Below are 24458 nucleotides of genomic sequence, written 5' to 3'. Positions count from 1 at the left end.
CGGGATAAAATTTCGGTACCGCCATGTTTCCGAAAAACCTATTTGTAAAACAAATGTTATAAAAAGAATATCAGTTATATGAGAATCCTGATGAAGCCTTTCCTCTGGACCTGATGCTTGCTTGGGAATTATACAACAGACGAACTAGCAACCACCTATTCTCGCTTGTCTGTAGCAAGTTGTCTTTTGTTCTCGAAGTTACACGGAAGGCAAGGCAGGGCTCTGTCTGTATGAGTAGTAGAGGACTGTCAACTGGAATGAAAGCAGTACAGGATTCCAGTATTGTGGTCTTGTCAAATATTGTCACATAACGAGACGTTGTGGAGTCAAAAGAAGGGAAGGAAAATGTTACCTGGCAAGATGAAAGCCAGTTAGTAGACAAAAGATGTAGCAAGGAGGGGTTCAACAAAGGCTGCATCGATCTTTTAGACATGAATAGCTTATTGATTATGCCTGTAAGAACTTTTAATTAGTTATTAACCACTGTAATCACATCGCTATGAGCAATACTGGGTGAGCCGGTTAAGGTTGTAAACCTTTGAAGATATTGCAAATTGTTTTTCACTTTCAGTAATATTATCATGGGGCTTGAAATCGGACTTACAATACTTTTCCAGGATGTTAATATGTGTTGAAATAATGATATTAATTCTGTATTTTTGAATGAAACTATACTGCAAATTAAGGCTCACGTCCACAAATCAAAAACTCGCACCAATAGAACCAACTTTTGAGCTGTTAGCTAGTGTGCAACATTTCGCCCACAACGTCCAATTGGACTCATCAATTTGACTAGCGCTGCCTAGCAGTAGCAGAGTGTCTACAGAGTCCCACTTGGTTAGCAGATGAGAATTGCTAGAACTCTAATATTTTCTACACCTAATCCGACAAGTACTTCGCGAGAAAAGTATATATCGTGAAACTAACTTGGATTTAATTGTGTCCTGTACCACATTCTTGACCACAACAATATCATACATAGTGGTGTTTTATTGAATATACGAATACATAATAATAATATAGAAAGTAAAGCATGGTGTCCTTCATGGGTCTGGTTGAGCATTGAACTGTCTTCATCATCATCATCATCATCATCATCTGTTTACCCTCCAGGTTCGGTTTTTCCCTCGGACTTAGCGAGGGATCCCACCTCTACCGCCTCAAGGGCAGTGTCCTGGAGCTTCAGACTCTTGGTCGGGGGATACAACTAGGGAGTATGACCAGTACCTCGCCCAGGCGGCATCACCTGCTATGCTGAACAGGGGCCTTGTGGAGGGATGGGAAGATTGGACGGGATAGACAAGGAAGAGGGAAGGAAGCGGCCGTGGCCTTAATTTAGGTACCATCCCGGCATTCGCCTGGAGAAGTGGGAAACTACGGAAAACCACTTCCAGGATGGCTGAGGTGGGAATCGAACCCACCTCTACTCAGTTGACCTCCCGAGGCTGAGTGGACCCCGTTCCAGCCCTCGTACCACTTTTCAAATTTCGTGGCAGAGCCGGGAATCGAACCCGGGCCTACGGGGGTGCCAGCTAATCACGCTAACCACTACACCACAGAGGCGGACGAACTGTCTTCCTGACAACATAAAATTATATTTCAAATAGCATGCACGTCATAATTACAACTCTAGTACAGAACACTAAAATAACTAGGCGTATAGTCAGTATGGGGAATAATTAGAACAATCATATTGCTGCATTATGTCTTTAGTTGACTTTCATTACAACAGAAAAGTACTGGTAGACAGAATTTAACTCGTGGTCAAAATGTGTGCCCTTCCATTTTAGTTTATTTCATTGCTGATCTTCTTTAGGCTGCCGACTTCACATCACACTTCCACAGTCGTCTTTGGACCGGTATTAAAAGTACAAGGAATTCTGTTTGATCCCAGAAATGGAACAAGCTAGTACCTTTGGTCGGATGCAACGCTAAGTACTGTTAATGTACACTGATGAGCAAATGAATTTGAATACTTATCAGTGAAATCTGCACAACCTCGGACGTGCTTAGTAGGACTGAATACAAGTGACCGTGGGGAACAGGCAAGCATCCTCATGTCTGCGGAGAGTTCTTTGAACCAGTTGGCCTCAATTTGGGAAGATGGTGCACTGTCTTGATTTAAAAAAAAAAAGAGTATCCTGCAAGTGATCAACTGGGTGGACGTGATCTGACAGCAGGCTCCTACATACTGTAGCTTGCCGACGAGAGATGTTGGTAGTTGTAGGCCTTCCAAGCGTCTCATTTCATCGAACATAAACAGTCTCTATACAAGGATAGCACCACAACCGCTCTGAATTGTACCCTGCTGATAAGAAGGATCAATTGCCTCATGTGCTTGGCGACGCATTCTTTTTTATTATTATTGTTATTTTTTGCAATTTGGTTTACGTCGCACCGACACAGATAGGTCTTATGGCGACGATGGGACAGAACAGGGCTAGGAGTGGGAAGGAACCGGTCGAGACCTTAATGTACAGCCCCAGCACTTGCCTGGTGTGAAAATGGAAGCTCAAATCCAGGTGGCAGCGACGAGCCAATTTGTGGCAGAGTTGACTCAGGCTTAGTATCTTGTCTTCCGTGCCATTCTTTAGTTTTATTGAAGTTGGTACTCTTCAATTCTATTGCAGTTCTTATTGGAGGATTTCGAGGAGATTCAGCTGGACATCGGCGATGTCGCCACGTATTGGTAATTGGGGATTGTTCATAACTTTCTTGAACTCCCTGAGGAGGTTTTTTATGCCGAATCCACTGTCTACCGAATGCAAGCTGACAGCTACGTGACTCAAACCATGCAGCCACTCACTTCGTATAGACATTACATTCTGACGTCATGGCATGTTTAAAGAATACGTAGTATTGATGGGTTCAAAGAATGAGAGGCATAATTAATTTATAGCTTACCCTTAGGCGTGCACTACAGTTTCTAATTTTGTCGGTCAGTAATGTTTATTTCAGACCCATGGCTATTTACCAAAAGAAGAATAAATTCTGTATTATATTTTGAAGAATAAGGTTCAGCACAGAGATTTATAATAATTAATGTAAAAGTAATGTGAAAAAAATATAGCCATTGTTGCAAGAAACACGTGAACAAGGGGAATTCTAATGAGACACCTGCAGCAAGCAGTGCCAATAGTGCAGACTATCCGATATGAGAAGCTTTTGTTTGCAGCGTGGAGTTGGCTCATTAGCAGCCGAGTGGAGGGAGGTTCATTTGTGACTCGTTCATCCCCAGTGGAGTGAGTTGCAGTCGCACAGGCCAATTGCCAGTGATGGAACATTGAAGTTTAACTAGAGAAATAGTCTACACTATCGTGTTAAGAGGTTAGGGACTGACAGAGCCAGGCAGAGTTACTCAGGATAGTGGGTGTCTGGTGAGATTTGAAAGGTGTTCAAGTTCGCCAGCCTTATCGGCACATTTACTGGTACGCAAAAGAAGTCCTGTAGGACAAAAAAAGCATTCTCTTCCTAAAGCTAGAGCCCTGCGCGGATATACAGAATATTATCCGCATCCGTATCCGTGAATTGTTATGTCCGGATATTGCAACTATTTAACTACTTTACACCCAAGATATTGAAACAACCGAGCTCGATAGCTGCAGTCGCTTAATTGCGGCCAGTATCCAGTATTCGGGAGATAGTAGGTTCGAATCCCACTGTCGGCAGCCCTGAAGATGGTTTTCCGTGGTTTCCCATTTTCACACCAGGCAAATGCTGGGGTTGTACCTTAAGGCCATGGCCGCTTCCTTACAACTCCTAGCCCTTTCCTGTCCATCGTCGCCGTAAGACCTATCTGTGTCGGTGCGACGTAAAGCAACTTGCAAAAAAAAAAAAAAAAAAAAAAAGAAGATATTGAAACGGATACATCTATTAACATAATACAATAAGCCTGATACATGGCAACAGCCCCCTACGGTGAGATTTTCTTCTTGCGACAACTACCGACGTATTGAGCGGTTCTCTTTCGGAACATTTATTCCTTCTTTCCACTAATTGCGGGCAGGAGCCAGTTAGGCTTAGGTCAGATTACTGCTTTATGGACTCCAGACTTTTTACATATCACCATTGTCAAGGGTCGCCTCGCCACAAGTAAAAATAACTGCGTTAATAGTATGAAAGGTTGACTTGTCGAGATATCTAAGTGAAAATCAATAAACATCATTATTTAGAAATGATCAAGAAAATTATCCGTACTGTCATACAGTTTGGATCCACCAAGACACTGACATTATGATTCATGATGAGAGATCTCATTTCCACTTTGCCAATGACTACGCAGTTACCAAGTTGGCTTATTTTCTTGTCGCCGGACTGAGTGGCTCAGACGGCTCTAACCCCGACTTGGCAGGTTCGATCCTAGCTCAGTCCGGTGGTATTTGAAGGCCCTTAAATACGTCAGCCTCGTATCGGTAGATTTACTGACACGTAAAAGAACTCCTGCGAGACACAGTTCCGGCACCTCGGCGTCTCAGAAAACTTTCAAAAGTAGTTAGTGGGACGTAGAGACAACGACATTAAGTAGTTCCCATTTTCTTGACGTGCCGGTCAACATGTGCATACTTGCAGTCTGCCCAGCAAAATTCTCTCTCCTAGCTCCTTAATCCGTCTACTTTAATACAATTTGCATTCGATGGACGATGACATAAGATAGTGTTGTCACCTCCATTGTGGCGTATCTTTTCTACAAAAGCGGCTACTTTACTAGAAAACACATTTTCTACGTAAGGTCTCTCTCAGTTTTTCTTAAAGAGTGAGTGAATACTTCAATCGATAGTTAGCCTTCCCTCATTTCCGACGATATGATGTTTGAGAAGAATGGTAAGTGATTTATGGATAGAGTTCACTGTACCACTTAAAACAGCGGCTGTATTAAAATGAAGATCGCGTGTCAGGTGATGAAGTGTGTGTATTTAACTGGCGCGGATTGACCGACACGCAATGTATGAAGTACCATGACCCAGTTATTAGCCTTAACAACCTATCATATCCATTTACTCCTATGTAAGAGAAAGAACTGCTTCATCTCTTTTCTTCTTTTTTTTTACCTGTTTTCCAATTATATTCTGTGCGGCCCCATGGCTAAATGATTAGCATGCTGGCCTTTGGGCCAGCCGGGTTCTATTCCCAGCCTGGTCGGGGATTTTAACCATCATTGGTTATTTCAGATTGTTCATGGTGTGTGTGTGTATGTGTGTGTCTGATTAACTGTTTCAGATCAGAATTTCGTTTCATTATCATTAGCCATTCTGTGTTCTACCAATTATTCCCTTCATCTTCTTTAGATGTATTGATACACGATTTTATTTGAATTTAAACCGAGCGAGTTGGCCGCGTGGTTAGGGTCGCGTAGATGAGTTCTTGCATTATGAAAATCGTGTGTTCGAATCTCACCATTGGTAGCCCTGAAGATAGTTAGTGCGACGTTAAACCACTAGCAAGAGAATGAATAAATAATAATAATAATAATAATAATAATAAAAATAATAATAATAATAATAATAATAATAATAATAATAATAACAATAATAATAATAATAATAATAATAATAATAATAATTTAATGTAACTGCTTCCCAGTTTGTGGGCTGTCGTTATGACAAAGCATGCCACACACTTCTTTGGGTCCGTAATAAAAATGAAAATCCTCAGTCTGTTTCCAGTCATGCGACCAGGTCAGGAATGTAATGAATGAAAACCCCATCTAGCGGTGAGGATAGAAACTGTGCCGGCTGCCGAAGGCTGTCGCACTCCTCTGGGGGAATGATTAATGACTGGCAGATGAAATGAAATTATATTGGAGAGTGTTGCTGGAATGAAAGACGACAGGGAAAACTGGAGTACCCGGAGTAAAATCTGCCCCATCTCCGCTTTGTCCAGCACAAATCTCACATGGATTGTCCGGGATTTGAACCACGGAACCCAGCGGTGAGAGGCTGGCACGCTATCATCTGAGCTACGGAGGCTTCTGCGTCCGTAATATTATACATAAATTTAGCTATTAAAATTTGACATTCCCGCAAAAATGGATCCACTGGAAATATGAATTAATAGGGATTGTATACATTATTTCGCAAAATATGATGGGATCCTTTCAGAGCCAGTAAGGAAACCTCATCACCTAACTGTTTCTTCAAATGGAAACATGCGCAAAAGTCGGAAAACATTTTGAAATGCCTCTGCACCCTACCAGCAGCCCTGTAATCGTGACAATGTTGAGGTCGTAGGTCTTACAATACTTTGCTGTGCCCCTATGGGTCGGGGATGCAGACTAAGAATGACTTATTTCCTTTAATTCCATGTGGAACATAGGGCCTCGACGAAATTTCTCCAGCTTGTTCTATCTGCCGCCAATGCTTTCACCTCCCTCCATGTCTTGTTAACTCCAGCAATCTCCTTATCTATGGTTCTCTTCCAGGTAATCCTCGGTCTGCCTTGCCTGCGACTGCCTTGTGGATTCCAACTCAATGCCTGCCTTGTGATACTCTCTTGTGGTCTTCTCAGGGTGTGCCCAATCCATCTCCATTTTCTCATTATCTGTTCCTGTATGGGACTTTAATTTGTGGCCTCCCAAAGGTCTTTGTTTGAGATAGTTTTTGGCCACCATATTCTCATAATGTACCTCAAACACAGATTTATAAAAGTCTGTAACCTTGTGGTAATGTCTTTGGTCACTTTCCAGGTCTCACTTCCATACAGTAACACAGATTTAACATTTGAGTTGAATATCCTTAGCTTCGTTTTTATACGAATGTGAGGGGATCTCCATATTGGTCGTAACTGTGCAAAAGCTCCTTTGGCTTTATTTATACGACTAACCACATCTCTAAAAGCACCTCCATCCTGGCTTACCATGCTTCCTAAGTAGCAAAATTCCTCGACCCTTTCTATATCCATTCCATCTAGAGTCAAGTTGCAATTGTTACGATGGTTTATGCGCATTTCTTTAGTCTTTTGTTATTAATCTTTAAGCCTACTTCTTTAGCTTCTATTTTTAAGTCATTCGGTTTGATTTCCATGTCCCGAAAACATGCTGCAAGAAGACAAAGATCATCCGCATAATCCAGTTCTTCCAATCGGTTATTTAATCCCCACTGAATGCCACGCTTTCTGTTCGTTGCGTCTCTCAGCATACAATCCAGTGTCATGATAAACAAGACTGGCGACAGTAGACATCCTTGTCTTACTCCAGATTTTACAGCAAAAGGTTCAGACAGCTTCCCTTTATGTTCTACTTGACAAGTATATCCATCATACATTGCCTGTGTAAGACGGACTATCTTTTGTGGAATTCCAAACTTTTCCATAGCCTTCCACATTTTCCTCCGGTTGATAGTCAAAGGCCTTTTCAAAATCAATGAAAAGTATATACAGAGATGTCTGATACTCAGCAAATTGTTCAATGATTAGTCTTAGTGTGTTAATCTGATCCACAGTAGACCGACCTTCTCTGAAACCTGCCTGTTCTTGACGTAGTCTCCTGTCAACGGCTATGCTTATTCAGTTCAGTATGACTCTTGACATCACTTTTCCCCCATATGAGAGCAACGTTATTCCCCTCCAGTTATTGCAATCTGAGAGGTCACCCTTCTTCGGTATCTTGATGAGGACACCCTTCTTCCACTCCTCAGGGAGGTGTTCTTCGTTCCATATTAGTGTTAGAAGTGGCTCCATGATTTCCGCTGTTAAATCTGGATCTACCTTTAGGGCTTCTGGGATAATGTTATTTACACCGGGTGCTTTGCCAGTGCCGATAGTAGGGTTCGAACCCACTATCTCATTCGTTTTAGACTCTAGTCACTGGTTACATTTTGCTACAGGATTTTTATCGCAATTACAGTAGCATTCTTTGCGATACAGAGTAACCTTCTCTGAAACCTGCCTGTTCTTGACGTAGTCTCCTGTCAACGGCTATGCTTATTCAGTTCAGTATGACTCTTGACATCACTTTTCCCCCATATGAGAGCAACGTTATTCCCCTCCAGTTATTGCAATCTGAGAGGTCACCCTTCTTCGGTATCTTGATGAGGACACCCTTCTTCCACTCCTCAGGGAGGTGTTCTTCGTTCCATATTAGTGTTAGAAGTGGCTCCATGATTTCCGCTGTTAAATCTGGATCTACCTTTAGGGCTTCTGGGATAATGTTATTTACACCGGGTGCTTTGCCAGTGCCGATAGTAGGGTTCGAACCCACTATCTCATTCGTTTTAGACTCTAGTCACTGGTTACATTTTGCTACAGGATTTTTATCGCAATTACAGTGGCATTCTTTGCGATACAGAGTAAAATTACGAATATAATTACTTATTACCTAGCCTAATATAATTAATCCTAATCTGAACTAATATAATTAAATTAATCTAATCCAATCTATCCTGCTATTTTGGGCTTGGGCTTACACGTTGTTGTTTCAATATAATTTAGTATGCAATTTTTAAAATAAGCATGTGAAGAACTAAGTGATTTTTATTGTGACTTACTAGGAGGCTGTCATACTGTGTGTATTAATAGCAGATATTAGATATAACGACAAGTTGAAGTAATAAAGCATACCCATCTACGATTAATAAGCAAAGATAATGGCAAGAGGCAGTTGTATTTTTCTCGTACTCCCACTGCCAACTCATCTGCAGTAGTCTAGTAGTAGACCTGGAATTTCGCTGCACTGGGATCACATTCCGGTCTGGAAGAAATTTGTGCCTAATTCCTTAGGTACAAGTACACTGGGATAGGAAAGGGGGTGGTTTGGACAATGGCCTTTATTTAGGTACAGTTCCGGCATTTGCTCTTAAGTGCCTCATCGTGCTTATCCGTCATATCATTTGTTTCTCAATGGCACGTGAACATCTAAATGAGGTACCTCCAAGTTCAAAAGGAATATAAAAAACACTTATGGTCGTAAAACATTTGAATTATTTCCTAACTTTCAAGAGACATTCCGTGACTGTTCAGAAAGTTCATGCGTACATTGACACAATATGAAGATAAAGTTGGAATTAAAGAGAACAGATTGGGGCAAATATTCGTTTATAAGTAAGGAAGTTAGGGATTGGAATATTTTACCAAGGCAGATGTTCAGTAGATTTGCAAATTCTTTGCAATCATTTAAGAAAAAGCTAGGAAAACAACAGATAGGAAATCTGCCACCTGGACGACAGCCCTAAATGCAGATCAATCTCGAGTGATTCATTAGCATTATTTTCCATGCCGTATGTAAAATTACACTATTACAGTACGACAGTTTAGTTTCTAGTTTTCCGTCCGGACGGCTGGTCTTCGATTCTGGGTTGGAATGTTCACTTTAAAAAAAACACCTGGCGTTAAGAAGAACTTTCCGGCCTTAAAACCCTGGTCAAAACCAAAATGAGCTCGGGAGGCTGAGAAATAGGTTTTATCGAATCTCAGCTATGGCAAGTTTTCTGAAATCTGTCCCTGGTGTCTCCACAACATTGGACGTAAGAGGTCTCTGCGGGTGTCCTCTCCTTACAAGCTTTGGAACGGAGCACTCTGTTCGCCGACTGGACACATGGCTGTAACGAACATCTCATCTCATTTGATTCTCCTTACATCGATTTGCTGTTTCTCACCCTCCGTCTCTGACACCCGCCCCTATTACGTTATTTTCTCCCCTTTCTTTTTCCCTTTTTTCTTTCCCTCTCTCATTTTCCCAGCGAGCCAGCCAGCCAGCCACCCACACACGCTGCCGAGCAAAGCCGAGAGGACCCGAAGAGAGCCGAACGCTTGGCTTGCAGTATGAAATGCTGGTGTTATGTAGCTACGATGTTAGCTCTATGTTCCACCACACCCAGCGATCTTAGTTTGTGTAGTGAGTGCTGTGCGACAGAATGAACAATAACAACATCGCCGAGCGGGATCATATCGTGTCTGCGTATGCTGCGCCCATCGGCGTCGAATTGGCCTACACCGTGGACAGATGACTGTAAGTCGCTCCGACCTAATCAAACTACTTCCGTTGTTACATCATTGACAGTACTGCGTGCATCCGATTGATTGCACCGGCTCGAGCACATTACTCCTCCATGTAACTTTCTCCATTATTATTATTATTATTATTATTATTATTATTATTATTATTATTATTATTATTATTATTATTATTATTTGCGAATAAACCCATCTAGGACTATACACATTACGTAGAGGTGCTCGATTACCTTCTTTTGAGCCAATATTTATTTCTTTTGCTGTTAGCATCTTTTCGCTTGTTTTGTCATAGTTCTTCTGATCATTCTCTTCTGTTTGTCCTCGTAATCAACTTGTCATGTGTGAATTTTGGATATAAATATGTTTCAGATATCATCTAGCATTCCTACAATTTAAGGTCGTTTTTGATTTTCCCGTTTCATAGTGTCTGTTTAGGCTTTACTTCTGTCTTCATAGAGTTTCACTATTTGTTTCGGTAGTCTGCCAGGTTAATTAATTTAGAACGTCAGTAAATTTTTGATCTACATCTTTTAATGTCACTTTAAATGTCTGTTTTTTATTATTTCCGGTTGGTTTTTGAGCTTGCATTGTTTGCCTGTGAATTTTGGGCCTTAAACTTCCCTTATGATTTTGTGTTGTTATTACTACTACAGATGGACAAAATACAATTCTTTGGAAGATGAAAATGAAAACCTACAACCTGTTTTCCAGTCAACTTGCGGCGAGGATGTGACTCATCCACCATACATTACAAATATTCCTGAATATGGTTAGGAAATGTACATCTAAGCATGCATGGCTATCGATAATGCTGTGCGTTTTAACACCCCTTTATTTGCAGTAGATTATAATGGACTGTCTGGGTGCTGGAATTTTGCTCTCCAAAAGAGGTTATGTAACTTACCATTAGAACTACTAATACGGTTCTCTCTCACATTGAAGTACTTCACCGGGAATCGAATCCACGATCTTGAGTACAGAATACGAGTGACTAACCAATTTCGCTAATGTAGCAGTCGCATATATGGAGACAGTCGAAGAGCTCATGACGTTTTGACATTTATCTTCATGTAGTTCTTTAAAGGTCTAGAAACAAATAGTTCGTGTTTCCGTGCACACTTTCTGACGCAGGAAGTGATGGACTGACAATTTTACCCTATGTCCCAGAGTTCATGCACGATCGAAAAGGAAAGAGTTACTTATTTCATGGGAGTTCATCAACACTTTGCCAATAAATCAGCGCACTTCTGTGGGAGTATTTCTGTTTGTTTTTCGTGGCACCGACTTAAACGATGGGATAGACTGCGAAGGAAGCGACTGTGGCCTTGAGATACATTTGCCTGGTGTGAAAATGGGAAACCACGGAAAACCATCATTAGGGCTGCTGACAGTGGGGTTCTAACCCGTTATACCCCGATTGCAAGCTCACAGCTACGTGACGCGAACCACGCAGCCAACTTGCTCGGTATTTCTATGCTTTAATAACGGGTTTAAGTGATAAAATTCGCTACAAATTGTCTTAAAGGCTGCTTGTTACTTTCCTAACATAATAGAACTACGTAATTGTGCGTTGTAGTGTACTAATATATATTAGAGAGGAAGAGTTGAGATATTTCACTACGAGAGACCAAAAATAGGACGAGGTATATAGAGTTCGAGACGAATTATTCCATATAGGGGTTTGCTTAGTTTTTGTATGTGTCGTGTGAGCTATATTTTGTATCTGCAACAGTCTTTGTTTGTAATTATGAGGCTCTAATATTAGGAGAAGGTTCTCAGGAGTACTGATCGAACAGCGAAGAGAATTCGAATTTTGTAAAAGATACGATTTGCATCTCCGTAAGATGAATCTAGTAGCTTAGAAATGTGCTAATTACCAGTATGATTCTTATAGTGCGGCTCTGACTTTTAAGACATTGCTAGTTTTTGCTCTTCTATCTTTAGTTGCTGGCCAGGTCCATTCCTGGTTAGATACAGTGTTTACAGTGCACTATGTCTCCTGGTATGGGTTAGATCAAGTTTGTTCCTTTCATTGATCTGTCTTACATTGACTTCGACCGTAGGAAAGTGATTGAGATAGAAGCAATGCTGGTAACGCCATTCCTTATGCAGCCAGTCCCTGTGATGGTGTCCAATTGTTGTTCATAGCGTCGATTGGGTATATGCATTTTAGTTGGCTTCGCAGACTGATATGTAATAGCATCTTCTGACTCAGTCAGGAAAGCAACGAGAAATTATCCGAATCTTTGCTTACCTAGTATGCCTCTTCAGTGACGCCTAGGCTTTCTGTGACAGCTGATGGCGGATCTGTGGAGGATCCAACCAGTCTTTGGAATGACGACTCAATATATATAGTTCATCTTGCACATTAGTAAAATTCTATGACTGTAAGGACCAACATGTTAGCTAAAATAGAAATTAGAATTAAAATTAGGGGAGATATAAGAACAAAGCTATAGCAAAATATATAAGAATTATTGTATTTTATATAGCAAAGACAAATAAGTCCTCCTCTGTGGTGTAGTGGTTAGTGTGATTAGCTGCCACCCCCGGAGGTTCGGGTTCGATTGCCGGCTCTGCCACGAAATTTGAAAAGTGGTACGAGGGCTGGAACGGGGTCCACTCAGCCTCGGGAGGTCAACTGAGTAGAGGTGGGTTCGATTCCCACCTCAGCCATCTTGGAAGTGGTTTTCCGTGGTTTTCCACTTCTGCTCCGGGCAAATGCCGGGATGGTACCTAACTTAAGGCCACAGACGCTTCCTTCCCTCCTCCTTGCCTATCCCTTACAATCTTACCATCCCTCCACAAGGCCCCTGTTCAGCATAGCAGGTGAGGCTGCCTGGGCGAGTTACTGGTCATTCTCCCCAGTTTTATCCCCCGACCCAGAGTCTGAAGCTCCAGGACACTGCCCTTGAGGCGGTAGAGGTGGGATCCCTCGCTGAGTCCGAGAGAAAAACCGATCCTGGAGGGTAAAATATATGAAGAAGAAGAAGAAGACAAAGAGGCACACATACGAATGAACTGTGGAGAGACAAGAAAAATCAGAGTGAAATATGAATGGATGTGGAATATATGTGAAGGATTGAAAATTAGTTTAAACTTTTCACTATGTAACGGAGAATGGAACAAAGCAGGGATAAGATCAGAATTATGTAATATAATAATAATAATAATAATAATAATAATAATAATAATAATAATAATAATAATAATAATAATAATAATAATAATAATAATAATGGCGTTTGGCTTCCGGGGAGGCCAGGTGCAGGTCTTACGTGTTGATGCCTGATAGGCGACCTCCGCATCTGTGAGGAAGTCCTACTGATGATGAATTATAATACTGAAAACGGCATATACATCCGAACCATAGGAATTAACCAATGAAGGTTAAAATCCCCGACCCGGCCTGAAATCGAATCCGGGAGCCTTTGTACCAAAGATCAGTATGCTAACTATTTGGCCATGTATCCGGACAAACTCGTATCCCCATATGACAGTGATGCAGCTCTTTAAGGCACACACCCAATGGGCGGTAAGCTGCATCAACCTTTTTTTTTTTTTTTTTTGCTAGTTGCTTTACGTCGCACCGACACGGATAGGTCTTATGGCGACGATGGGACAGGAAAGGGGTGGGAGTGTGAAGGAAGCGGCCGTGGCCTTAATTAAGGTACAGCCCCAGCATTTTCCTGGTGTGAAAATGGGAAACCACGGAAAACCATTTTCAGGGCTGCCGACAGTGGGATTCGAATCTACTATCTCCCGAATACTGGATACTGGCCGCACTTAAGCGACTGCAGCTATCGAGCTCAACATCAACCATTTTAACCACATACCAGATCTCCTGCAATTCTTAAATCTCTGACAGTTCCGGGAATCGTACCCGGGCGTTCGAGAACGGCAGCTAATAGTGCTAAGCGTTACGCTGCAGAGGTTGACAATTACGTAATCTCAGATGAATGAGGGGAAAAGAAATCGAAGGAAGGTGAACAGAGAAGACGATATGTTGTAGTAAGCAGTGAGGATATACATGAGGAGGTATGCTAGACTGTGTCTAGGAAATACTTCTTAAAGAGTGTGTACGATGAAGTTTCCGCAAAAGATTTATGGGACTTTTATTACATTATAAGTAATTTCAGTAACTTTTTCTTGTTTGAAATATCTTTATTTTCAGTTATGAATAATTGCACATATCAATACAAATTGCAATAAAATTTATTAATGAACTTTCCACTCGCTGGCCATCCATGACTAGGAGAGGAAAGTATTTATTCAGACATACATAGTTTATCTTGTATGTTTGCTACTTTGGCATTGAGTTCTTTAAGCAATCATTAAAATTAAAGTAGGGCTTGGGTTATCTTCATTTATCAGCTTAGTTAAAGTATTTCTGAGCGTAGAGAGTGATTTGCATAGTTTTGCGTTTGATTAATTTAAATCAATACTTTTACATCTATTTAGTTGCTATACATATCAAAAGATGTCAGAATGCTACAATTTTGCCTTAAATAATCCAATTAACGTGCTATAAAATATACTTACAGCGGGTCTTTCTCACCTGAGCGCTCTTACACTTCAGTTGATTGGGCCAGGACTCGATTTCACAACCTTGAACATAGAAGGCAATGTTTGAGTTTTGTTCTGAAGGAAGAATTATCAGATGGGGAATTAGATTAGATCCAACTCTTCTAAACTTTGAAGGTATCGGATAAAGAAAATTAAGCCTCCTCTAGGCAGGAAGATAACACACACTCTATGCTCTCTTAACCTCATAATTTCGGAATCGGGAGAATGGTAGAATTTACCAAAGAAAATTGGACAGAAAATACAAAAATACAAGAGGCTGGTATAAGACTCAGCAAGGTCGTCACACACGTTTGCTACCGGGATGTGTGGAATGCGATTGGAATAGATGTCTACGTAGATTAAATAAAGTGCAATTAACGTTCTTCTAAAATGAGCTTGTGGGTTTGGGGGTGGGGGATGGAAGCGCCTGTGGATTACCACATTCAGGTTTGCTACTCGTATTTTAAGCTTGTATCTTGGAATAGTGGAGCTACCTAGTCCTTTGCAAGTTGCTTTACATCGCACCCGACACAGACAAGTCTTATGGCGACGATGGGACAGGAAGGAGCTAGGAGTGGGAAGGAAGCGGCCGTGGCCTTAATTAGGTACAGCCCCAGCATTTGCCTGGTGTGAAAACGGGAAACCACGGGAAACCATCTTCAGGGCTGCCGACAGTGGGGCTCGAACCCACTATCTCCCGAATACTGGATACTGACCGCAATTAAGCGACTGCAGCTATCGAGCTCGGTCTACCTAGTCCTCTGTCATTGAGTGAGAGTTCTATAATCTTAAAAAACGACTGTAGTATGGACTACAACTCACTTAATCATACTCTCCTCGTCAAAGCAAACTCACTGTTTGTGCTTTACAGAAAGAATATGGAGGAAAAACCGTGTATTTAACTATTTTATTAATGGAAAACACGGGGATAACTCGCTGTTTGTAACTAGTTTCATGGAGCGCAAACACAGACTGGTTTAGTATGAAATTGAAGAGCGAAAATGTTTCTACTCTGTGCGAAGCTTCAGCCTGGCGAGATACTGTGTAAACACTATGAATCATTAATAGCGCTCTCAGCTGGTGGAAGCCTCACATTCCGCAGGTGTCGACTCTGTATAAAAGAGATGGGAAAACATACAATTAACCAGTATGTGCGCCAAACTGGAGTACCGGACAGAGAGCTGGAGTTAATTCTTTGCACATATCATAGCAATACCTAGAAATAGAATTCTTTTGAGACTTTTGCCCTGTTGTAGATCGATTTCCCGACTCTGTCACGAATGTAAGACTTGCTTGAGGGACTGAACGCATCGTGCTCAGCTTCGGGTGACCAATATCGAAGAGTTTGATCATTTTTCTTAAATGTGTTAAGAGCATCTGGTTGTTAAAAACTCATAAAATTCACTCTTGGCTTTCTCACTGCTTTGAACAGAGTAAGCCTTCCCGACCTCCAAATTATATAATGTGTATATTCCTGCAATAAAAAATGTACTCTAAATGGCTATTTGAATATGGTGGTATCACTGCCACTCCCCCCTCAGCTGTCAACTAATATTACTTTTCCGGAAGTGGCATTTTTTAGACTTCAGATACACTTCATGAATTGCCCCAAAACTACAATGAAGGTTTTAAAATATATTTACCTCCAAATGGAACTAACCACCTCTAAATTTTGAGGTGAAGAATATTTTCCATTTGAGGACATATTTTAATGGGATGAAATACTGTTTAGATCCACCCGAAAGTCTTTATTGTAGTTCCTAGTGTTATAAGTTGAACAAAAAGAATTATGATTCGTAAGCGAGAGGAGGCTGGTATAAGTGGAAACACACATGTGTCCTACCCTGGTGTGTGGAATGAAATTGGAATAAATGTCTATATACAGCTTTGAAGTGCAGTGAACGTTTTCTTGAAAAACGCTTGGGGTGGGGGTGGGGGGAACTCCGGCGAATTACCACATTCAGGTTAGCTATTCGTATTTGAAGTTCGTATCTTGGAATGCAATAAATATCCAGTCCTGTCGTTGAGTGTTCTCATTCTCAGAGTTCTATATTCTTAAATAGTATAGACTTAAAATCGAGTAATCGTACCCTCCCTAGCAAAGCAAATCCATCGTCCATGTGCTTCATAGAAACGATACGGAGAGAAAACCCTCTATTTGACTAGTTGTATTGAGAAGAAACGCAGGGAAAACTCGCTATTTATTAATGGTTTGGTATGGAAATGAAAACTGAATTTTTCTATGCTGTGCAGAGCTTCAGCCAAGTGTCACCACTATGAATAACAGCTCCCTTAGCTGGTGCAAGCTCCGCCCATGTTGGAGGCAGCTCAGTAGATTAAGTTAGGGATGGTGCCCGTGCGGGGCGCCACGAAGTTAGTTGTAGTGAAGGTAGCATCTTACATGTGGTGCTGGGGATCCGCGCATGTGTGGGATGCTACAGAGTAGATTAATAGAGTGTAATTTAGGCATAGAAGATTTAGATTAAATTAGTTATAGATTTAGTTGTAGTTAAGCAGTTAGTGGAGCCATGTAATATTTCCTTTATTCTCTTATACCGATGTTTTGTTACTATGGTGGGATAATAAAGATGTAATGTAATGTAAAGCTTTTGCAAGCCCTACATTCCGTAGATGTCGTGAAAATTGTACCCGAAATTGTGGAGAAAATTTGAATTTGTGCATTTGTTTGTTTGTTTTTTCATGTTTGCGTCCCTATTTTTTCTATTCGTTTTACGTCGCACCGACTCATATAGGTCTTATGGCGACGATGGTACAGGAAAGGCCTAGAAATGGGAAGGAAGCGGCCGTGGCCTTAATTAATTTTGCCTGGTGTGAAAATGGGAAACCACGGAAAACCATCTTTAGAGCTGCCGACAGTGGGGTTCGAACCCACTATCTCCCGGATGCGAGCTCACAACTGCGCGCTCCTAACCGCACGGCCAACTCGCCCGGTTGCGTCCCTATTGATTAACTTAAGAGAGATAGATAATTCATATAATGCAAGTCCTGGAAAAATGAAGCTCCAAAATGGGCCTTGAAATATGTATCTTTCACGTCCAGGTGCCTTGAAGAATGGCTGATAATCTCATATTTTTAAATGATAATCACCACCACCGTCCGCCTCTGTGGCGTACTGGTTAGCGTGATTAGCTGCCATCCCCGGAGGCCCGGGTTCGATTCCCGGCTCTACCACAAAATTTGAAATGTGGTATAAGGGCTGGAACGGGGTCCACTCAGCCTCAGGAGGTCAACTGAGTAGATGTGGGTTCGATTCCCACCTCAGCCATCCTGGAAGTGGTTTTCCGTGGTTTCCCACTTCTCCTCCAGGCAAATGCCGGGATGGTACCTAACTTAAGGCCACGGCCGCTTCCTTGTCCATCCCTTCCAATCTCCCCCCCCCCTCCCACAAGGCCCCTGTTCAGCATAGCAGGTGAGGCCGCCTGGGCGAGGCACTGGTCCTCCTCCCCAGCTGTATCCCCGACCCAAAGTCTGAAGGTCCAGGACACTGCCCTTGAGGTGGTAGAGGTGGGATCCCTCGCCGAGTCCGAGGGATAAACCGACCCTGGAGGGTAAGCAGATAAAGAAAGAAAGAAAGAAAGAAAGAAAGAAAGAAAGAAAGAAAGAAAGAAAGAAAGAATCACCACCACCACCACTTGGGTGGTCAGTGCTAAACTTTAAAATTTGTTTTTCAATGTTGCCTGAAAAGTTAGAACTGTTTGTTAACTATAGAATGATTAATCGCAATAAGACTCGCTCCATTTCATAAAATTGCGTAGTTTATTGATAGCTCACTCCGTTCATGTTGTAAAGGGCACTCACCCTTCAGTTCGCCAAACTTTGGCGCTATGCCACACATCCCGGAAATTAATGAGTTTGCACTCCGGTCAAAAAAATCTAATATCCGCTCGTCTTTTCGGGTTAGTATTGATAGAGCTTATTCAATCGACAAATTTGTGTGTCCATGCGTCGAAAAGTGGTGTTCGGTTACGCATGTCTTCCTGTAACTCATTAAGCCAGTGATTCTCAGCCGAGGAAGCTGGGGGATGGTGAGGGCCATGGGTGTACATTTTGGCATTTTACCCTTTTTATATAATTGACGTGCTTATTGCGTGTACTGATGTTTAATTTACTTAGTATTTCTGGTTGATTGTAATGGATTTATCGACAGCCTACGTGGCTCAGGTGGCAGCGTTCCTGCTTCTCACCGCTGGGTTCCGCGGTTCAAATCCCGGTTACTCCATGTGAGTTTTGTGCTGGACAAAGCGGAGGCAGGACAGTTTTTTCTCCACGTACTCCGGTTTTCCCTGTCATCTTTCATTGAGCAACACTCTCCAGTATTATTTCATTTCACCTGCCAGTCATTAATTATTGCCCCAGAGGAGTGCGACAGGCTTTGGCACAGTTCCTATCCTCGTCGTTAGATGGGGCTTCATTCCATTTCCGACTCGGTCGAATGTCTGGAAAAAAGCTGTGTAATGGATTTAGCCGTGTACGATACAGTTAGGTTTTCTTTTCGCTTTGTTTGCTGAATTATGCTTCACAGTAAAATTCTTATAAATACAGTAGGCCTAATGAATTGTTTAAGTTTTGCAGTTTATAAACATTTCTTCTTCTGTTTCTCCCCCCTCCCCTTTCCAACACCTTTGTGGAGTCTCGTTGTGAATTGTCCAGCCCTGTATGGAGGAATGCATTCACTATTGCGTGTTTCTACGCTGGTTATAGTGTGATGTGTTGTATGTGTAGATGATGAGAAACATAAACACCCAGTCCCAGAAACAAATGATTAACCAGATGCGACTAAAATATCCGACCCGGCTGGGAATCAAACCCAGGACCGTATGAACTGAAGGCCTCAGTGGTGAACATTCATCCAAGGAACTGGGCAAATATTTCTACTAAATGAATAATCTAAATATTTTAATATTAATAAACAATAATCATTTTAAAAACATTTAAGCTTTTTAGGTTCCGTCACTGCATAAGAGGTTTGCAGTGGTGTCTCAATGGCACACTAGCCAGGAAAGGGCTAGGAGTAGGAAGGAAGCGGCCGTGGCCTTAAATTAACGTACAGCCCCAGCATTTGCCTGGTATGAAAATGGGAAACCACGGAAAGGTGTAGCAAAGCAACTGATGAGCCCACTGCTACACTGGGGCGAAACGCTGGTAATTTCGTGATTGGAAAAGCCTAAAGAGCTTAAATGTTTTTAACATTTGAAATCGATGAAATTAAATTATGGTTTCCTTCTAGGAACCTTTTTTTTTTTTTAATAATCATCTTTCTAGACTACTATACCGTTCATTCTACAAGCCTCTCTGAATCAATGAGGCGCTTCCAGAACTCTCTGTTTGCAACCAATACAATGGTCTCTTATGATATGTTCACATACGCAATCCTGCTGTCGAAGGATTACCGGCAAGTAAATGAACTCCTCCGATGTCTCTAAAAAAGACTCCTAAAACTGTTTTTTTACAAGTGGCTTTACGTCGCGCCGACACAGATAGGTCTTATGGTGATGATGGGAGAGGAAAGGGCTAGGAGTAGGAAGGAAGCGGCCGTGGCCTTAAATTAACGTACAGCCCCAGCATTTGCCTCGTATGAAAATGGGAAACCACGGAAAACCATCATTAGGGCTGCCGACAGTGGAGTTCGAACCCACTATCTCCCGGATACAAGCTTACAGCTGCAGGCCCCTCACCGCACAGTCAACTCTCCCTGTAAAATATTGTCCATAATCTGCTTAGAATATACTCGGTTTTTTTAATCATTGTACAACAGACATTTGGTGAATATGAAGTCCTAACTGGCCACGCCAGACTTTTCGCCCCGTTTAGTGAGGACAAAAAGGTTCTAAGAAAAATGTCCCAACCCCTGTCCTCTGAACAACTAACGCTTTCGTAATTATATCAACAGAGTCACTGACTGCTCGAAGGTACTGCATGGCAACAACTGGGTTGGATCTACTTAATAGCGAATTGTTGAGAGAGATGAGAGGGGTGTAGGAGAGGCCTGCCAGCAGCAAATTGGCCACGTTCTGAACATTCTTTTGTCGTTTCTACTTTGACTATTTAGGCTACTGCTCGCGAAACCATTGTCTTCCACAACTTATTCTTAAGGAAAGGAAACCTGGAATAATCAAATACTGAGTCACTTAATATTATCAGCACAAAACATGTGAATAATACGTGGAAAACAAGCTAAAACTATTATAATATAACAGAAAAATGTTTTATACCATGTCTGCTCAAATATTAAGACAAAATATATTAATATGTGCATTAATGACCAATAAAAGTCATGTCATTGTGTTCACAAAATCTGTAAATGCGCTTGGTGTAACTTTGTAAAAAGATAAAAAGGACATGACATAGAACTCGCTCTTATTTATGAATCCAGCCCTTCGGTTGAATACTAACATACATCCAGTGCATACACCACATCGATACAAGTGATCAGACAGACGTAACGAACTGTTGACCTTACTTGAAGATGCAGCAACAAACCTGTTGTGTCTGGCATATGCACTATTGAATATTATCTTATTTCTTAACGCCTATTGTCTTTATTCAGCTGGTTGTTGACTTGCTTGCTCGATGTTTTCCATTCCTCTTGATCAGACCGTGAGCACAGCAAGAGATGCGGAACTAAATGCCATAATTATTACAAGAAGTGTAGATACCGGAACATTTTCCTCACCTGGTGACGTCACATTATGTTAAATATAATATTGACTTCACATTTCATTTCCTTACAATAAATTTCTTTGACGGTACCGTTCCGGAACATGTCATCGTAAGTATGTTGTGTTGTAGAGAAGTACATCTTGGTCCATCTGCTCCTTCATCAACTGCTATATCGTGGTGCATTCGTTCTCCGTTCGGCCTTGAGTGATCAGTCAGTTTGTATGAAAATTGAACGACGTTGAAAATGATGTTTATGTCAAACTGTTCTGAAGGATGTCGCGCCCTAAGCTTAGGGGGTCCGGCAGGATTGAGGATTTTTGCCCCGCCCGGCTTGGGGACTGATACTTTTTTGCGTTTTTCTCGATACACACTTCTTCATATATCCAAGCCACACTACCAACCACTGGAGGAACACGTAATAATGAACACCATCTCCATGTTGAGATGGCATTAGGAACGACAGCCGGCCGTAAAACAGCGACAAGTCCATTATGAATAGTCCGAATTTTTATGTAATGACATTTCTTTAGTATGTATTTGTTTGGAAACTCAAAATATAGGCGAATTAGGTTACCGAGGTTATTACATTACATTTTAATACTGCATATTTTTGCATAAAATTGACTTCCACACTAAATTTTAATTCGACAATTTGTAGAGAGAATTATGAAAGAATATACGGCATACAATATCGGTGATGGACCTGAAGTATGTCTTCAGAATAATTCTAAAATTGCTTGTAAAGTAACAGAGCTCATTAGCTGCAGTCGCTTAAGTGCATCCAGTATCCAGTATTCGAGAGATAGTGGGTTCGAACCCCAATGTCGACAGCGCTGAAGATGGTTTTCCGTGGTTTCACACTTTCACACCAGGCAAATTCTGGGGCTGTACCTTAATAAAGACTACGGCCGCTTCCTTCCCACTCCTAGCCCTTTCCTGTTCCATCGTCGCCATAAGACCTATCTGTGTCGGTGCGACGTAGAGCAACTTGCTTGTAAAGTGTAGTATATCCGACTGCAACTTCCGCTGGATTCCTGAAAGCATTAACAACTAGACTTTCGCTCTGGAATCGATTGACATCTGCGACGCAAAAAATAAACTCAGTCTTGTCCGTGGAACTGTAGGTGTACACGGCATGTAAAAAATCGAAGTAATCCTTCGAGGAAATCCGGGTTATGCTATTTTATGTACTGATAGCCACATCCTCAGTGGAGAAACGCTGAACCCTCCAGAAGCCAATTGCTGTCAGCTACAATCATGTATTGAAGTACGCACTTGCGACTTCCTGTGATGTCGAGAGATCGTTTTCGGTGTATAAGAACATATTTTCCGCTCGGCAATGAAACTTACCTTCTAAATATATGGTACATTGTATTCCATGCCTTGATTAACTTGAGAATTTCGCCAAAAACTGGTGTTTTTTAATAAATAGCAACTAGTTTTTACTCCGTGTGCATTTTTGATCTTAACATTCAGTATATATTGAGTTGTGTTACATATTTTTAGGATATTACACAAAATTGCGGACTACTTACGAATGTGAAAAATTGTATACACCCGCGACCCCACTCTTTGAGCTCAGAAGGTCATCCCCTACCGTCTAAGCCACTTAGCCCAGCAGAATAATTACTAACAATGATTTGACAAGTACGGTACTGATTTCCTTTTGTTTAACCGCTGTTATTTCTGTTTTTACGCTTCAATGTCGCTGTGTCAACATAAATATTGAAAGATGAAATCTTTTCAGTAACAAATTCTATCTAAAAAATTGTAACCATTGGTTGTTTACTGGAAAATTGTGTTGATGGGGGTGATAGTACTTCATGGGGAAGACTGTAAGTACCTAACCCCTATAAGGAAGGAACTTCATTGGGGAAGTAATCATATTAGCGAGGCTGTATAGAAAGGTTACAGATTTCTTCACATGGTTATGAGCGTATTTAGGGGTTGTAATAAGGATGTAAAGGAGAGGGCGTATAGGACTGTGGTAAGACCGCAGTTAGAGTATGTCTCCAGTGTATGGAATCCTCACCAGGACTAGTTGATACGAGAACTGGAAAAAAATTCAAAGGAAAGCAGCACTATTTTTTCAGGGAGATTTCCAAGAAAGGAGTAACGTTACGAAAATTTTTCAAACTTTGGGCTGGGAAGACTTGGGAGTAAGGAGAAGAGATGCTCGACTGTGTGGTATGTTTCGAGCTGTCACTGGAGAGTTGGCTTGGAATGACATAAGGGGAAGTATAAGCTTGAGTGGAGCTCTTAAAAGTAGGAAAGATCAAAGTATGAAGATAAAGTTGAAATTCAAAAGGACGAATTGGGGCAAATATGAATGTATAGGACGAGAGGTAAGGGATTGGAATACATTATCAAGAGAAATGCTTGATAAATTTCCAAGTTCTTTGAAGTTTAAGAAAAAGCTAGGTAAACAACTGATAGGAAATCTGCCACCTGGGCGACAGCCCCAAACGTAGATCATTGATAATTGATGGAGGATTTGTATATCAACCTATCTTAACGAGGCTTAATGGAAACCTTTCCGGCCCTATGCAAAAAATCGAACTCTGGGCCTTTGGATCTGGAGTCTGGATACGTTCTCTGAAGATCGGAAAAATATTTATTTATAAAATACATTATTTATTGACTGATACTGTAGTTGTTTTAAGGGGCTAACATCTGGATCATTAGCCCAGGTTTTTTTTAGTGATATACGAGAAGATTCATTGTTCACCTTACATCTGACACGCAGTTGCTTGTGCAATATTTGAAGACCGTTTTAGTACATGTACAGTGCGTCTAAATGGCTTAGTGGTACGCGAATTGAAGTAGACGCGTTTATTAACGTTTCACATAAATGTTTTTCTGTAATAACGAGCAGGCGCCTTGACGAGCCTCGTGTGCTTATAATAGCTTCCACAAAAAATAAAATCTTCTTTTATATATTTAAAGAATTCCATTACAAATTCTCGTCACGTTTCTTGGGGTAGTTCTCTTTCAAACGTTGCCACGTTGTTTAACCGAGGAACCTTCATAATTTGAGATAATAATCAAGCAAATAAATTAGCAATAATGACGCTAAAAAGATAGCCTATAAAACCTGATCATCTTTTTTTAAATATATAAATAGAGCAGCAGGTGCTGCTCGTGGAGGAGAAAGTAATAAACTACAAAAATATTTTAGTTTTCCTTAGCGAAAAGTATTAACAGACGTATATGTTCCGATTCTTAAGAGAATGCATTAATTCCCGTTTACGACCGCGAAGTAATAA

The 24458-nt window shown here is 41.2% G+C and overlaps 1 protein-coding gene across 3 annotated transcripts in view; it reads left to right on the top strand.

Annotated features, from left to right (window-relative positions):
• LOC136866339 (protein Fe65 homolog) overlaps window positions 1–24458 on the top strand; it is a 331485-nt gene that overhangs the window by 186382 nt on the left and 120645 nt on the right. Inside the window, exon 1 of one of the 3 annotated variants that reach the window (XM_067143203.2) lies at window positions 9807–9940. The exons of the other annotated variants lie outside the window; for them this stretch is intronic. The gene's annotated coding sequence lies outside the window, so the exon portion shown is untranslated. Of the gene's footprint in view, window positions 1–9806; window positions 9941–24458 lie in introns of those variants that run through there. 3 annotated transcript variants of the gene reach the window in all.

This window comes from Anabrus simplex, chromosome 3 (genome assembly GCF_040414725.1).
Source record: "Anabrus simplex isolate iqAnaSimp1 chromosome 3, ASM4041472v1, whole genome shotgun sequence".
Classification (NCBI taxonomy): Eukaryota; Metazoa; Arthropoda; class Insecta; order Orthoptera; family Tettigoniidae; genus Anabrus; species Anabrus simplex.
This window is presented reverse-complemented; position numbering and strand designations above follow the sequence as displayed.